Raw genomic sequence first — 12,597 nt, 5'->3', positions numbered from 1 at the left:
TGTAACACCAGGGCAGGGGGACAGAAGCTGCTCTGGACAGGGTAAGTTTCTTCCTTTCTGCTTCCTTCCTCAGGGATGGTTCACTTTCCCCGCCCTTGGTTGGCCTGGTATGATTTTATGATTAGGGTAAGATTTTCTGTTTTTTATATACTGTGTGTAAGCTCACTGTAAGCCTGAGACAAACCAATCCCCTTTGATTTATCTGTAGGTCTTGAAACGGGTCTCTTCAAGGACTCGTGCTTTCACGTACTAGACATGTTAGCTGGTTGGGAAGATGGGTGAATCAGGGGACATGGCTGCAAGTAACAGAAAGCTCTTCTCAAGTCAACTTTATCAAAAAGAAATATTTGCTCACGTACCTGGGAACTCTGAGATACAGCTGACTTTGGGTAGAGTTGGGTACAAGGGCTTACATGATACTAGAGGTTTCTCTCGGTTTCTTATCTCTGTTTGTTTCTGTTCATGTTAGCACATTGGCCTCTTTCTGTTGTCCTGTAGAGAGGTTTCCTCCATGTGACTTGAAGAGATGGCCGGTAATCAGCCTTAAATTTAAATTTTTCCAAAACTGTGACTCCAAAGGCAAAGAAGAATTGCACCTTATTTGAACTAACATAGCAGTCACGTGGAGGACTCTGGCCCACTGGGGTCTTGGGCTCATCTATCTCTGAATAAATCACTGCTGCTAGAAGTGTTGAGACCCTGACTGGCCTGACATGGTCCTTTGCTCACACCGTGCCAGCGCCCTGTGATGGGGGGAGACCTTTCTCAAAGAAGAGAGGGTATGCTTTTACCACAAGTGTGGCTGATGAAACTGTAATGACCATATTTCACATAGTGAGGAAGAAAAGAGGAGGTAGATCTGCCTTTGTTTTCATTACATCCTTGACTCGATGACCGTATTTTTTACTGAGTCCGAGCTCATACTGCTCGCTGCACCACAGTCCAGTAAATCAAGAGACGAGGCGTTAGGGCCAGGAATAGCGACTTTATTCGGAAAGCCGGCAGATCGAGAAGATGGTGGACTAGTGTCCCAAAGAACCATCTTGCCTGGGTTTGCATGCTAGTTTCTTTTCTAGAGCAAAAGGGAGAGGGGATGAGGAGGTAAAGTTGCTGCAGATATTTCCTGGTTCTGGCCAGATTCCTGAGGGGATGTGTTAAGTTCTTCTTTCCTGCAGCCATTCACAGGTGGGCCTGGTCAGGCTGTTTCCCGTGAGCTAAACAAAGGCATGGGGTTGGCCAACATCTTGGGTTGTAACATCTTATGGAAAAACCCGAATGAACTTTCTGGCCAACCAATATTTTAGCTTAATGCTCAGGCATGGAGGCAGGGTCCCAGGGAATGGGCCATTATGTACACTTTCAGCCATAGGCAACACCCCTTTAGTGATTAACTGGTAACAAAAGCAATGGACTACAAAGTTTAAAGTAAAAGAAACAGCCAGTACAGAGTCAGGTTTGTTCTTCCCTATTACATATTCCATCTTAGTTCCTCAAAACTATGGTGGATGTTCTTTCAATGTGTATTGGCTTTTAAGTTAGTGCTTGGATGATACATTTGGCAATTTTCAATCATTCACATGCACATACAGTATCATGAGCATTCATTATGAATAATGCTTTTGATGAGTGGTTCATTCATTCATTGAGTTGAGTTCATTGAGTTCATTCATTCATTCATTCTTACGTTCAGCAACCTTTATCTAGTACCTAGTATAGACCATGTATAGGAGAAAAAGAGTCATGGTCTCTGCTCTCCTGAAATTTATAGGGTAATGAAAGAGAAAGACAATCAGATCTACAAACACTGGCAAGCACAATTGGAAATTGTTTTAAATGTTATTGGATTTTATAACAAGCGTAGACATCTGGGTTGTATTGGCATATCAGAGAAGCTGTCTCACAAGAAGCTGCATTTAGGTAGAGTCTTAAATGACGAATAGGAATTAACCAGTTAAGAGTACAGGGATGACCTTCCAGAGAGAAGAAACAGCATGTGTGAAGGGCCTGAATTGGAAAAAACAAAAAAAAGCCACCAAACCAAATCCGTTGTCTCAGACTACAGAGAGGGAGAAGCATAAACTATGAGGCGAAAGATGAACTCAGAGATCCTGCCAGACCTTACAGGCTGGGCTGAGAAGTTAACATGTGTATCCTACATACAGTGGGGAATCCCTAAGCGTTTAAATCAAGGCAGTGATACAACTTGATTTATGTCGATAAAAATCATTCTGGTTCATTCATTCATCTGTTTATTTAAACTACAGATTATGGAACTGTGGAACACGAATGCCTGGGCTTGAAGTCTATTTCTGCCTCTTACTACTTGTGTGACCCAGGAAAGTTTTCCTAACCTCTTTGGTGCCTCAGTTTCCTCATTTGTAAAATGGGGATAGCGATAGTAACTACCTGAGAGATTTGTTGTGTGAATTAAAGGAGTTAAATATATATAAAGGTTAGAAAAGTAATTGGCGCATGGTATCTAAGTACTCGCTATTATTATTGTTGTTGTTATTAAACATATATTTATTGAGTGGCTCCTAGGTGCCAGGCCTTGAGGAGGTATCCAATGGACTTTATAAAGAGTGCGAGTGGTTTCTCACTAGAGCATTTGTAGTAAGGTTGTCAGACAGTGTTGGGTGTCGTTTTGAGCTGAATGATCATGATTTATAGGGCCACCCGTCTGCTTACATGTTTTACAATTATCTAGGATATTTTCAATGGATTTCAGAGTTAGACCTTGATTTCGTCTCTGGCTTTGCCTCTTACTAACCAAGTGTCTCCATTCAATAAGTCTCAGTTTCCTTATCTGTAAACTGGGGACATTAAAGGCACCTACCTCATAGAATAAACAAAATTACATGTCTGTTTTTATGTATGTATGTATCTGTATGTATGTGTGTGAACTTTTCAGCTACCTACTAAGTACTCTTTAAATGATACTTATTATTAATCCTAACTTAAGAAGTGGTGATAGTGGTATATTTTTTTCAATGCAAGCCACTGTGCTTAATCCATATATCTTTCTGATACATGCTCTGAGTTACTGAGAAATTAGATTTGTTGTTAGCTGCGTAAAATGTACCCCAAAGAGGAAGAATACACACAACTCTTTTTTTTTCCTATTTAATAATTACAATTATTTATTTCAAACAAATATCATAGAAAGGGAAACTCTTCGTAAGGGACAAATACAAAGACAGTCAAAAATGCCATTTTCTGTTGAAGGCATATCAGTGTGGTTAAATTTGATTCTATTCAATAAGCACATATTGAGGAACTAAATCGGGAGCTTTAAGGGTATAAATATGGACACATAACTCATCTTTTTTTTGAGTTTTATTTTATTTGTTTTTATACAACAGGTTCTTATTAGTTATGTTTTATACATATTAGTGCATATTCATCAATCCCAACCTCCCAAATTCTTATTTTAGTTATTTTTAGGTAGGAGAGTAGAAAAAGCAGAATAGGATTAAGGAGAGATTTATATATTTTACTAAAAACACTTACGAAAAATTTAAGCCATTGATGGTAAAAACATGTTTATAAGTTATTTGTATGTTAGAAATAATTATGGAGAAGAAGAAAATAAAATAGTGACATACACTCAGAATATTTTCTTACCTGGCAAAAAATTAACATTTCTAAAACTTGTATGTATGACTTTAAATTTTACCTTCCTCTTTTGTTACTTATAAGGAAACATACATTTGGTGGATTTTACAAAACACAAATGTTTGCAAAGGCAAACTCTGATTTGAATATCTGTATCTGTCATTTTCAAACCTGTCTTAAAATCTGCTCTTCTAATTTCTATTCTTCTTGTCTCTAACTAAACATACTATGCATTTGCTAGAGACAGATGAATTTAATTTTTGTTATGATCTAACACAAATGGAAAGTGAAAAGGATATTTCCATAGCAATAAGTTAACATTAAATCTAGTTTTACGATGTTTAACTTTGAGATATCCTGCCAAAACACAGTCGACTGATAGGATTGAAATTAAAACCACTAATGGGATGTCTCAGTCTATAAATCAGCGTTGAGGATTATGGAGCTAAGTTCATTTTCTTTATTGCTCTTTGTAGGAAGGAAAAGTAGGTAAACAAACTTAAGTGAGTCTGTGGGCCCGGGTGCCCTGCAGGGATACAGACAGAAGACAGGGTAACAGCTCAAGGAGTCTGCAAGCCTGGAAGTGGTAGCTAGAATAGAACTACAACCACTTAAGAAGACAGACTAGGAACAAGTGTCTGCAAGTGAACTAACTATAGGACAGAGAAAAGAAAAACACTGGAAAAAGAAGGTCATGCAAAGGAAAAGGGAATTATAAGGTGAAACTTCCAGCAAACATCCTGCAATTTCTCTGCATTCCACAAGCCAGAACATGATCTTAATTCCTTCCTTGCTAAAATTGTCAACATGATCTTCTGAGGGGTTTTTTTCCACAGTGTTAAAAAAATGGGAGAATAAAGATTCACCTGGTAAAAAATTTCCTGATAGCCAGCTCTGCGAAAACATGTATCTCTCTTGCATTTCAGCCTCCAAATGATTCTCCTAAAAAGACAAACGTATTTGGCATGAAACGTTTAAAAGAAGGATATAACTGTGTCTCTCCTAAAATAAAAGATTGATTGCAATCTGGCAGAGAGCAAATGCTTTGTTATTAAATTTAGTTCCTTTTTCACCTCCACACTGGCTCCTAGACCATTGGAATTTCCTCTGACTCTCTGATTTCTCTTCCATTTTTTCTGTGTTTTTGCTTTGCTTATTTTCCTTTTTCTGTCTTTCAGTGCCTTGTGAAACTAGACGACTATAATCTAGTGGTTCCCTGAACTTAAACTTTGTTTCATGAATGAGAAACTAAAAAACAAACAAACTTAGGGGCCACCAACATAAGATCATTTTTTGTTTTGCTAATGACAGACATCAAAAACAAATTAAAAATTTTAATTAGATGTAGTTTTATACAAAATTCACTACATGGTACTTATTTATCTTATTGCTTCTTAGACCAGTGAAAAATTTATTACTGACTGACCCCAATCTGGGGACTTACTTTGGAGATACTGCTCTAATCTGAAGGAGTTAGTCCAAAGGACTTAAAGCTTCAGTGTTTATAAACAGACTTAGTTCTCTATTTCTTTTGTTCTCCAATTACAAACAATTAACATTAAAAAAACTCTTAAGGTTGTGTTTACTTTTTTTGTTAAAGGCAAATGTAGTCTTCAGTGACTCTTCATCATGTTTAGGATGACGTTTCCATTTTTGAAGATGACTTGTATTTTTATTATCTGTTCCCATCTACTGTTACAACCTCTTCTTCCTACCACTTAATGCTCCCCTCTCTGTGTGGGTCTCCATGTTACATCATCCAAGATCCAGTCCTACTGGATTGTCAGGCTCCTTCATGCATTAATGTATGGTATTCTCTCTGAGAGACTTTGGTTTAAAAGGCCCAATTCAAAGCCCAAATCCTATGGGAAGCCTTTCTAGGTACCTCCAGGTAGAGCTGGTGGCTTCTTCCTCTTTTCTCTCATGAATATATACCATATATATATGTGTATATATATACACACTCTTATAATATCCCCTATAATATTGTATGGCAATGTTTTATTTTTATATTCTCTTCTACAAGAGCTCCTTGAAGATAGGAACTATATCCTTTTAACTTTTTATTATGCAAATAATATACATTGCAGGAAAGATAAAATATATAAGGCAAAAGTAATCTCCTCTAGGTTCTAAAATCATATTCTTTCTTTTAACATGATTAAAATCTTAGGGAAGACCAGTTTGCCCTGGTTTGTGTAGGCAGAAGGAAGTAGCATAGAGATTTATTCTCTCACTGGCATGAATTCTGCTCTTCTGATCACCAACTATACCATTCCCACCCCTACCAGCCCTTAGAAGACAAATGACTACAATCAAGTGTTTTTGTTTGTTTAAAATAGCACTCTCCACCCCAAAATGTAGCTATTTATATGTTTGAATAACAAATAAAAAAAAATCTGGATAAATACATGCACACCAAGCTAAACAATGCTTATAGATATATATTTTCACTTATTGTTGACATCTTTCCACGTCAATTTATGGACTTTTATTTTATAATTTTTAATAGATGCCTCATTAGACCACATGGCTGTATCTTATTTGGATTTTTTAATTCTCTGGCACAGTGTCTGGAATACATATTTGTTGAATGAAGGACAGAACATCTCCTCAGCACTTTGATCTAAGCCTGATTCGAGAATCTAATGAGCCCAGCAGTGACCTTATGAGAAGGTCACTGCAGCCTCCAATGAGAAAACAGGAAGGAAAACGAAAGGGAAGTGGTGGTGAGGGAGTGGTGACTCATTCTGTTTCTGTGTCTAATTCCCTCTTATCATAAAGTAAAAAACAGTGGCTGAAAAAAAAAAAAAAAGATGTGTTTTCACAAAACATCATCACCTTACTGAAATGACAGCGTAGCAACATATGATTATGGAAATCGATTTGGGTTCCAGATGATAGGGCTTTGACGCAGGATGCAACAGTTACCTTCACCAAAACATTACCTCACCTGAGGCAGTGGGAATTCTGACATCGTGTTATGAAACAAAGTAATTGAGAAAATAATAAATTGATTCAAGACATTCTCTAAATATATGTATTGAGCATTATGTGGCCAGCAAGAGGCATGCAATTGGGAAAAGACCTACCCTCCTAGAGCCGAAGATTGGTTAATGAGGTGATGGGGCTCCTGCCAACACAAGGAAGGCAGAGAAAAACCCACTTTATCCCCAGTCATCTTCTCTAAAGGAGTCTCAGCCTCTGCCTGCACCTTGAACTGCCTCCTCTGTCTGCCCCTCTCCCCAGCATGCGCCTGATGGCCTGGTGGTTTGAGTAGATGTGAAGGGACCAAGGTCCCAGTCCCAAAGCTTTGTCTACCAAACCAGGCCTGCTGCTGCCTAGAGGGGCCCCAGTCTTCCTCCTCTGCAGCCTTTGTGGATGAGCCATTGTTCCAAAGAGGGAGAAGGGGCCTTGGCTTTACCATCTCCTAGAACATGATGTTGGGAACAGCTCTGATCACTTAGCAGTAGGCGTTGGCTTCCCAGAAGCCAGTTTCCTTTTTTCCTTGCTTGAAAGCCCCAACTTTGTTTGCATGTTCACTTCTCCATCCATGACTCAACGGTAAAATCCTGCTTAGTTTTGTTAATCCTACTGCCTTGTCAGAGATTGATTTGGGGATGAGGGTATAAATTAGTTCTAGCTAACGTGAAGTGAGCTGGAGAGCGTCTGGGAAGGATCGCTTCATTCTTAAGAGGAAACCCAGGGAATAAACAGTCTCTCTTCTTACTTGGATCCTGTGGTACATGGAGTCACACCAAGAACGGCAGAAGCTACGTTGTGACGTGAAGGGAGATTCAACCCAATGCGGTGAGGACGACAGAATAGAGAACAATGGGAAAAAAGCTTCCCTGATGAATTTGATAAGCCACTGAATTAACATATCCTGGAAGTACCTATCTCTGGGTGTCTTTTCTTGCATAACCAATAAGTTGACATACCTGTTGAAGTTGAGGTTGTCTACTTGCATTTAGAGCATCCTTCCTGTGAACTCTCAATATTAGGAGGCCCTCATCCCGAATCGATTTTGGACTCGATGCTTTCATATACGTAATCTCTATTCTCTTTGCTTTTTCCAATCAAAAATTCCACTTAATACAAAATGCCATAAAAAATAGTAAAAACAATAATAATGAGATTTCTCTACCTGGTCTGATTCTATGCCTTTCCAACCTCAGACACTTCTTCCATTGCTTCTAAGAAATCGAGCTTCAGAGCTCCTGAAGCACACTTATTTGTTTATTCTTTATGAACCTTTACCAACACTATTCCATCTATGGAAAATAACTTCTATCCAGTGAAAATACATCCGTGCTTCAAATCTACTCCAAATCCTTGCAACATGCCACCGGTTAAAATAACTTCCTTCATCTGTGCATTTGCACTTGGTTTGAATCAGTCTTTTTACAATTATCCTTCCCTGCTTTATTCTTATGTATATGTTATCAGTCTCCTCAAATAAATGTAAAACTTCTTTAAGGCAGAAATGAAATTATTTTTGTTAGATGACTCATGGAATCACGTAGTTTTTGTGTTAGAATTTCTCCTCCAGCCCTGGTCCATTGCCTCTTAGGTAGCAGATACTCCATATAATTTGCCAAATTGGTTACGTGTGAAATGAAGGGGTTGGGTGAAATGATTCTTCAGATCCTTCCTGACTCTAGGGGACAGTGCTGACCACTAAAGTGAAGTGACACCACGGTTCTTAGAGGTATACAGACCTTTGAGCATTGAAAAGGAAAGAAAGGGAAGCCATAAGTGTGGGTGGTAATGAAATACGACTATCCTGAACTTTTTGTTTTTTAGATTAGCATTTTTAAAACTATACTTCTATTTTTGTATATCTTTATTCATGATATTTACTTTTTGATGACTATCCAGGGTAGCTCTTTGCAAATGCAGAAAGTCCCCTTGTTTGGGAAAAATGTGCTGAAAATAGAATCTCCTAATACGTGGCCAACCATAAATCTTCACAGGCTGCCAATGTTTGGGGTTTTATTGTAGCGTTATACGCCCTTGTGTTAAACTTCGCACGCTCCTGACGTGTTGGGCTTGTAGGGGGATTTGCTTTGCCTGAGGGAAACACTCCAGTAGGCTATTTTTGAACTTGATTTGACATTTAGACTTGGAAATCCTGTCTTTCCAAGATACTTATACCTGGAGAAGCTTGAAACACAGATGTAAAAGTACATCAAATCAACATTTTAATCATCCGCTCACACAATCTTTCCTAGAGGATTTCCCTGCTGGGGACTTCTCTTTGTGGAGATTAAGTGATGGGTACAATCTAAATACAAGATGGGGGGAAAGTATACAGGGTTCAAGGACTCAAACTTATCCCTTAATTATTTACCTCATATTCTTATCTCTAAGGTGTATGAACATGGGAAAGACACACATACAAAACTCCCAGAGACTCAGTTTTGTTTTAGCTCAATGATGCGTCAAATCTCTGCTTGTTTTTCCACCCGGACCTCAATTAGTTCTATTGGATCACATGAAAGATGGCACCTAGGTACACATTAGCTACTTGGAGGCTTCCACCAAAGAGATGACGCGGAGGTGGGATGAGAGTGAGACAGTTGGAGGGAGATAATGGAGGCTGCTGTGGAGGGTGACAAGGTAGGAGTGGGGAAGCTTCGTCTGTTGCTTGATGAGCAGAGAGCTTGGTGACCCGGCCCAGGTGCGGTGCTGGAGATGCTGAAACAGAGATCCTGCCAAGAGCTTGTCCAGAAACAGGCACAACCCTGGGAGTCTGCGGAGGGTCCTGTAGCTGAGGCCATGCCAGTGCCCACGGCGGAGGAGGGAGGCACCGATCCACGCTCTTCGTGTTCAGTTGAATAACGCTTTTTAAAATGTTACTGCCTTTGTTTCAGGTTTTATAGGCAGTAGCTGTTTCTTTCTTTCTTTTTTTTTTTTTTGCGGTACTTGGGCCTCTCACCGCTGCGGCCCCTCCCGTTGCGGAGCACAGCTCCGGACGCGAAGTCTCAGCGGCCATGGCTCACGGGCCCAGCCGCTCCGCGGCACGTGGGATCTTCCCGGACCGGGGCACGAACCCGTGTCCCCTGCATCGGCAGGCAGACTCTCAACCACTGCGCCACCAGGGAAGCCCCAGTCGAATAACGTTTTTGACGGATGGCCACTTCTTCACGGTGAAAAGTAGCCACTGAACCAACCTGTTTTAACTTGTCGTAAACCACAGTGGTTCAGTAGCTCTGCACGTCTGCTCGTGTTATTCCTTCTATCTGGAAACATCCCTCTTTGTTCACCTGCCTTCTACCCTCTCCTCCAAAATTGGGAGCACCTACCCGGTCCTGAAAAGCTTCCTTTTCCTGAAGCCTCTCCTGGCCCCGCTTCTCCTCTCATTCGGTAGAATTTACGGTTCTGTTTTTGAGCTGTTCCTCACTGTACATGGCAAATGCGCGCAGTTCCTATCATAGTTTAGCGCGCTTGTTTCATATATCTTTCTCCCGTTACTGTTTCTGTCCCCTTGAGGGCAGGGACTGATTCCTAATCATCTTTATATCCCTAGAATTCGGAACACAGCTTGCCTCTTTGTAGGGATCCGTGTATGTTAGCTGGATGCGTACGTGAATGGACAAAGTGTGGTCGGGGAGAGGCTCAGAGAATCATTGGGTAAGGGTTAAAGATTTGAAAGCTTTACCTGGTAGATATGTGCACTGGTGGTTGCTGTCCTACAACTAATTCTTTAAAAACTGTCACCCCCGTCGGGGCATGGAGCCCTGCAATGACGAGCATCCCTTCCCAGCTTCGCTGAGGAATCCTGCTATTAGTACACTACCTGGGGTTATCTGCCGTTCCCCCAACTAAATCCTGTGTGATCTCATAGAAGAAATGAGCAATATCTCATCCGCTGCAAAGGTTGCCAATTTGCAAAATCTGCACAAGCCACTGTCTTGCCTTTGAGGCTGCCCAAGAAAAAATTCCAGGAGGCAATTTACTAGTGCACTACATCTCAGTTTTTTCCCCTCGAGTGAGTGGTCGTGAGTAAAGAGTTCAGCAGGAAATCTCTCCTTTGCTCTGGAAGGTATTTGGGTTAATAGGGGAGAGTATGGGTTTTGGAGGCCGGCAGATCAGTCTTTGCATCCTTTTCCTTCACTTACAGCTCTATGGTAATTCACTCAATATGCATAAACGTCCATTTCCTTAACAACAAAAACGATAATACCCATTATTTGTTGTCGTAGTAAGAATTAAGTGAGATAATGAACATGTGAATGTATCTAGGGAATAAGCGCGTTCGGAAAATGGTAGGTATTATCCGTATTATTATCCTTTCACATAGTTTAGAGTCCTAATTCCCTTCATTAACCTTGTGATATCTTTATTGGTGAGTAGCACTTGTACGTCCAGAGCAGACTCTACGCATTAAACTCTTCTGGAGAGATAGGGATTGCTTGTAACATATTGTAAAAATACCTTGATGGAGAACACCTGATAAGAGAACACCACGGCTGCCATCATTGGGACAATACTAGGATTTCTTCCTTGGAGTCTTGGGACGACTTCAGGCCCAGAATCCTCCTATGTGGCTTTGCGAAGACTGGGTAGCTGGGGTTGTGTGTTGGCTTAAAGGGCAGCACAAACCATAGAATTTTCACCATGGAGTCAACAAGTTTATTTTTATTTATTTATTTGAATTTTATTGGGCTATAGTTGCTTTACAATGTTGTGTTAGTTTCTACTGTACAGCAAAATGAATCAGCTATACGTGTACCTATATCCCCTCTTTTTTTGGATTTCCTTCCCATTTAGGTCACCAGAGAGCACTGAGTAGAGTTCCCTGAGCTATACAGTAGGTTCTCATTAGTTGTCTATTTTATACATAGTATCAATGGTGTATGTATGTCAGTCCCCCAGTTTAAACCCCATCTTTGCCACTTACTTGCTAATTGATCTCGAGAAAATGAAGCATGCTGTGGTGGACAGAATAAACCTCCCTTATGCCAACGTCCTAGTCCCTGGAATGTGTATTACAGATGTGATTAAGTTAAGGACCCTGAAACAGACAATATTCTAAATTATCCAGGTGGGCTCAATGTCATCACCAAGGTCCTATAAGAGGGACATAGGAGGAGTAAGTCAGAAAAAGGAGATGTGTCAATAGAACCAGACTGGGGAGTGATGTGCTTTGCAAATGGAGGAAGGGGCCACTAGCCAAAGAAGGCAGGCAGCTCTGGAAAGTGGAAAAGTCCAGGCAGTGGTTTCTCCCTAAGGCCTCCCTCCAGAAAGAACACAGCCCTGCCAACAAACATTGCTGTGTTAAGCCACTAAATTCAGGATAATTTGAAACAGCAGCAGCAGAAAACTAGTACCATCGCAAGCTTTAGTTTCTTATCTCTAATCATGCTATACAGTAAGTCCCCTACATACGAATGAGTTCTGTTCCGAGAGCACGTGCATAAGTCCAATTTGTTCGTAAGTCCAACAGACTTAGCCTGGGTACCCAACTAACTCAATCGGCTATATAGTACTGTACTGTAATAGATTTATAATACTTTTCACAGAAATAATACATTAAAAACCAACACAAAAAATAAAGAAAACATTTTAAATCTTACAGTGCAGTACCCTGAAAAGTACAGTAGTACAGCACAACAGCTGGCATACGGGGGCTGGCATCGAGTGAACAGGCAAGAAGAGTTATTGACTGGAGGAGGGAGAGGAGGTGGGAGATGGTAGAGCTGAAGGATCTTCAGCAATAGGAGACAGAGTGCAAGCTGCAATTTCACTCATGCCTGACGTTGATGGAACGCATGTTCGCATCTTTGAAAGCTCGCAAGTTGAAGGTTCGTAAGTAGGGGACTTACTGTACAACAGACGTTTATAGTGTCAGGTCATATTTTAGGCCTGGAAGGTGTAGCCCTGAATAAGACTGTCCCTAGAAGTAGCCACATAGCACAGGGAGATCAGCTCGGTGCTTTGTGACCACCTAGAGGGGTGGGATAGGGAAGGTGGGAG

This window comes from Orcinus orca, chromosome 1 (assembly GCF_937001465.1).
Source record: "Orcinus orca chromosome 1, mOrcOrc1.1, whole genome shotgun sequence".
NCBI classification, from domain to species: Eukaryota; Metazoa; Chordata; class Mammalia; order Artiodactyla; family Delphinidae; genus Orcinus; species Orcinus orca.
Note: the sequence above shows the minus strand (reverse complement) of the source record.